The sequence below is a fragment of the Gadus macrocephalus genome, chromosome 22 (genome assembly GCF_031168955.1).
Source record: "Gadus macrocephalus chromosome 22, ASM3116895v1".
NCBI classification, from domain to species: domain Eukaryota; kingdom Metazoa; phylum Chordata; class Actinopteri; order Gadiformes; family Gadidae; genus Gadus; species Gadus macrocephalus.
In genome coordinates this window covers 1374284-1380283 of record NC_082403.1, presented here as the reverse complement: position 1 = coordinate 1380283, position 6000 = coordinate 1374284, and positions in this window count along the sequence as shown.

The following is a 6000-nucleotide window of genomic DNA, read 5'->3' as shown; positions in this document are numbered from 1 at the left end:
CATTTAACTGTCTGTCTCCCGGCCAGCCTGTCTGTCTGTCAGCCTGCCCGTCTGTCTGTCTGTCAGCCTGCCTGTCTGTCTGGTTCTAATATAAATCATGTTTTCCTGGTTTACTAATTTCTGGGAAAAGAAGAGAAGTCGCTTTCAAGGAAACACTCCTGGGCTGCCAGCCATGTTTCCACTCTGCTCTCCTCCTCCTCCTCCTCTCCTCCCTTCTCTCCTCTCCTCACTTCTCTCTTCTCTCCCTGTCCTCTCCTCTATCCTCACTCCTCCTCTCCTCCTCTCTCCTCTCTCCTCTCTCCTCTCCCTCTCCTCCTCCTCCTCCTCCTCTCTCCTCCCTTCTCTCCTCTCCTCTCCTCACTTCAGTCCCTATCCTCTCCTCTATCCTCACTCCTCCTCCTCCTCTCGCTCCACAGACGTATAGAGGGGTCAGAGGAGGGGTCACCCACAACACCATCAACATCCTGTGGTCAACCGTTACCATAACAACAGGACCCCGGGGCCGGACCATCAGGTGTGTGTGCCGCTCTGCACTCAGACCAAGATGGCCGCCGGGTGGAGGACCCAGGGGTCCAGAGGGGAGGGACTTCCTGCTTCTACAGGACTGCAAGGCCCTCTATGATTGGAGACAACACAGGACTGGAGAGACAACTGGATCCCAGCTCTTGGCCACGCCCCACTCTTCAACACACACACAATCCTTCCATCTCTCCCCGTCTCTTTCGCAGTGGTGGGTTTTGGTTTCCATGGCAACTGTCCAAGGCCCATGGTGTCTGGACCGTCATTGAACACTCACATGCCGAGAGAGAGAGAGAGAGAGAGAGAGAGAGAGAGAGAGAGAGAGAGAGAGAGAGAGAGAGAGAGAGAGAGAAGAGAGAGAGAGAGAGAGAGAGAGAGAGAGGAGAGAGAGAGAGAGAGAGAGAGAGAGAGAGAGAGAGAGAGAGGAGAGAGAGAGAGAGAGAGAGGTGTGTGACCTACTACCCCTCTGACCTAAACCCCCCCGCCCCCCCCCCCCCCCCCCCCCCCCCCCCCCCCCTCCAAGGTCTTCAAGATGAGAGAGAGGAGAGGAGGACAGAGCAGCAGGCTCAGCGACAGCTTGTCCCAGAGAGAGAGAGAGAGAGATGTTCCAAACAGGAGAATAAAGGACACACCACAACAGCCATTCATACACAAACAAACCCTCACAAGAACAATAACCGAGAAGTAAACAAATAAATAAGACCGGCGGCAACCAGTGACACGCAGAACGGACACTTCTCATTGGCTGTTACCATGGTGACTGTTGTGAACACACACACACACACACACACACACACACCCCTTTCTCTGCCGTGACATCATTGGCGGGTGGCTCTCTTTCACATCATCCAATCACACAGGGGCTACCCTTGCCTTATCGCCATGACAACCACGAGTGTTCATCATGCCAACTCATATTTAATCATAATAATAATAACAGCATATTAATAGGCACTAAAAGGTCTGATTCTTACTGAACCGTGATTTTAATTTCTCCTGGAATCTCTGAACAGTTTGTACAAAGACATAAGCCCTGGTCACATGACAGGAACAGGGCCCACTTGTGATGTCACTAGGGGCCAGATTAACACCCGGCCTCCTGGTTTCTGTTGCCCTGTCTGTCATCTCCTCCTCCTCTTCCTCTTCCTCCACCTCCTCTTCCTCCTGCTCCTCTTCCTCCTCCTCCCCCTCTTCTTCCTCCTCCTCCTCTTCCTCCTGCGGGGTTGAGGGCTCCACTGAGGAGGACGAAGGTGAGGAAGGGTTCCCTTCGCTATGACAGGAAGCTATGGGCTCTGAGGCCAGGGGGTCAGAGGTCACGGGAGGTCACGCCACTTACTGTACGTCCCTGGAGGGGCTCCACTGACGCCTGCTCCACCAATCACAGCCCTCTCCTGTGAGGAACTCGCCCCAATGCACTCTGGGTAACGGACTGGACCTGAAAGCAGGAAGGAAAGGAAGTGATGTCATCAGATCTCTGTCCAACCACGACCTCATCACTGAGCAGACAGACGGCCCCTCAGAGCAGACAGACAGACGGCCCTACAGACAGACAGACTGCCCTCCAGACAGACAGACGGCCCCTCAGAGCAGACAGACAGATGGCCCTACAGACAGACAGATGGCCCTCCAGAGCAGACAGACAGACGGCCCCTCAGAGCAGACAGACAGATGGCCCTACAGACAGACAGATGGCCCTACAGACAGACAGACGGCCCTACAGACAGACAGACGGCCCCTCAGAGCAGACAGACAGACGGCCCTCCAGCCAGACAGACGGCCCTACAGAGCAGACAGACAGACGGCCCTCCAGAGCAGACAGACAGACGGCCCTACAGACAGACAGACGGCCCTCCAGAGCAGACAGACAGACGGCCCCTCAGAGCACACAGACAGACGGCCCCCAAGAGCAGACAGACAGACGGCCCTACAGACAGACAGACGGCCCTCCAGAGCAGACAGACAGACGGCCCCTAAGAGCAGACAGACAGACGGCCCTCCAGAGCAGACAGACAGACATGTCCTCCAGAGCAGACAGACAGACAGCCCCCCAGAGCAGACAGACAGACATGTCCCCCCCCCCTGACGGTTCTTTAACCGCTCCACTGCTCAGCTCTGGGAGGACTGCTGCTCTGCCATCCTCAGGTTGCCAGGATAACATACAGGGGGTGAGGGGTTACCACGGTAACTTACACACCTCCTCCTGCAGGTGATGATTGGGTGAAACGTTGGCTGTTTTGCATATAATAATAATAATAATAATAATGATAATAATTAAATGGATTTTATACGCCTTTCAGGATACTCAAGGTGGCTTCAGAAGAGTGTGAGGCGAGGGCGTGAGTTAGAGGAGAAGAGGCGTGCTTTCTGCCTCCCTCCTCCCTGTGTGTCTGTCTGCCTCCTCACTGTCTGTCTGTCTCCCACCTCACTGTCTGTCTGTCTCCCTCCTCACTGTCTGTCTGTCTCCCTCCTCCCTGTCTGTCTGTCTCCCTCCTCACTGTCTCCCTCCTCACTGTCTGTCTGTCTCCCTCCTCACTGTCTGCCTCCTCACTGTGTGTCTGTCTCCCTCCTCACTGTCTGTCTGTCTCCCACCTCACTGTCTGTCTGTCTGTCTCCCTCCTCACTGTGTGTCTGTCTCCCTCCTCACTGTCTGTCTGTCTCCCTCCTCACTGTCTGTCTGTCTCCCACCTCACTGTCTGTCTGTCTCCCTCCTCACTGTCTCCCTCCTCACTCGTCTCCCTCCTCACTGTCTGTCTCCCTCCTCACTCGTCTCCCTCCTCACTGTCTGTCTCCCTCCTCACTGCGTCTCCCTCCTCACTGTCTGTCTCCCTCCTCACTGTCTGTCTCCCTCCTCACTGTCTGTCTGTCAGTACCACCAGTCTGCTACTGGTTCTACCGGGGCTGCCCAGTACAACCAGTCTTCTGCAGGGAGTATCCCAGTACAGCCTGCTCCCGGTTCTCCTGGGAGATGGGGGTCAGAGTACAGCTGTATCCTCTAATTACTAAACAAAATTCTAACGAGAATCCGGAAGCTTCAAACCCATTGGCTAGTGAGGTTGATCTCGTAAGGCCTGGCCCAATCACATCTCAGTACGAGGCACTAATACAGTAACACTGCTGTGTATCTGTGCACACTTGCACGTGTTCCAGTTTGTGTTGGTATGCGTGTGTGTGTGTGTTGTACTGGTTTCTCCACATGACTTGCACATTGTGCTGGTTCCTGGTTGGCAGAGCGGAGCTCCCCTGGGCTCAGCTGGCAAGGAGCCCCGCACGGCCTGCCAAGCACTGCAGCTACACGGCGCTAGCCTAGCTAGCCGCATGGCCTGCCAGACTCACAGCACTGCAGCTACACAGCTCTAGGCTAGCTAGCCGCAGGGCCTGCCAGACTCACAGCACTGCAGCTACACAACGCTAGGCTAGCTGCAGCTACACGGCCTGCCAGACTAATAGCACTGCAGCTACACAGTGCTAGGCTAGCTGCAGATACACGGCCTGCCAAGCACTGCAGCTACACGGCGCTAGGCTAGCTAGCCACACGGCCTGCCAAGCACTGCAGCTACACAGCACTAGGCTAGCTAACCGCACAGCCTTCTAGGCTCTAGGTACTGCAGCTACACAGCGCTAGACTAGCTGCAGCTACACGGCCTGCCAGACTAATAGCACTGCAGCTACATGGCGCTAGGCTAGCTAGCCGCACGGCCTGCCAGACTCACAGCACTGCAGCTACACAGCGCTAGGCTAGCTAGCTGAAGCTACACGGCCTGCCAGACTAATAGTACTGCAGCTACATGGCGCTAGGCTAGCTAGCCGCACGGCCTGCCGGACTCACAGCATTGCAGCTACATGGCGCTAGGCTAGCTAGCAGAACTGCAGCCCTAGGCTTATTTTTGCCTCTTTTGATAGCATTCCGTAAGTATCTCCTGCTAGCCTCTCCTGCTAGCCTTATGTTAGCCTCTCCGGCTAGCCTTATGTTAGCCTCTCCGGCTAGCATTCCGTTAGCCTCTCCTGCTAGCCTTATGTTAGCCTCTCCGGCTAGCCTTATGTTAGCCTCTCCGGCTAGCCTTATGTTAGCCTCTCCGGCTAGCCTTATGTTAGCCTCTCTGGCTAGCATTCCGTTAGCATCGCCGGCTAGCCTCATGTTAGCCTCTCCGGCTAGCCTTAAGTTAGCCTCTCCAGCTAGCATTCCGTTAGTATCTCCGGCTAGCCTTAACTTAGGGGTTCGGGTTAGACCAACCCCCGCCCTTGTTGGACCAACCCCACCCCCCCCCCCCACCTGGAGGACAAGCTTGGGCCCGTCCACACCAAGCCCCGCCTACTTCTGTTGATGCATATCCAAGATGCATCATGGGATATCGTGAGGACATGAGCATGAGTCGTACGCTTATCAAACTAAATGGTGTCTTAATAGTGTACTGCACAGGAAAAAAAGTGGACTAGAGAGTGAACTATCTTTTTAACTGTTCATATGAAAACCTGGCAAGTCATTATAATGCACAACTCAAGCATCCCAGCTCCGCACAGGAAATACATAGAAGCGATGAGCAGGAGCAGTGATGTATGGATCATAACATCACTGCTCAGAACCTTTAAATACCAATACTTGAAATATAGCCTTTGAAAAAGATGAATAACTGTGTGTGTGTGTGTGTGTGTGTGTGTGTGTGTGTGTGTGTGTGTGTGTGTGTGTGTGTGTGTAACGTCCGTATCACAGGATTAGCAGCCTTGACGAGACAGCGATACAATAATAGCATCACATCAGACACAAGTCGGTCAACTGAATATAAAAATGTGATTCCATGCTGAGAAGGAGATGGCGCTTTGATTTGACACACTTTGGTCCCAGTCCCGGTCGGATAAGCCGGGAAGATCTGTGCTCCTCGCTGCGGACTTTCCCAAACCACTCGGAACCAAACTTGGGTTTTATGAACCAGGGTTTGTACAGAAGCATGTCTTTCAGTACGAAGAGGGACAGCTTCCAGGAATCGCAACAGAGTCAGCCAAAAAGTTGAATGAGATGCAGATTCCAACCAGATTAAAATAAAAGTTGATGTTTTTGTGAGACAAGCAGATTCACTGGCGCAATGCGTCCGGTTCCACATCTGGGAACACGCCAACACACACCGTTCCCTGAACCGGCAGGGGAAAGCCCATGAACCGGCTCTGGACAACCCCTGTACCGGCTGGGAAAAACTCATGAACCGGCTCTGAACAGACCCTGTAGCGGCTGGGGACAGACCCTGGACCAGCTAGGGACAGCTCCTGTAGCGGCTGTAGACAGCCCCTGTAGCGGTAGAAAGCGCCCCGGCAGCCGCGCTGCTGTACCGCCGCAGCCCCGCATTGCTGAGCGGCGTCACCTCAAACGACCCGGGCCGCCAGACAAGCCGCTACCTCGGATGAACCGCTGCTCGAGCACTCCCTATCCCCGTACCCACACCGGCTCATCTAGCCCCGACCCACCGAGTAGAGACACTGCAAAAAATACTC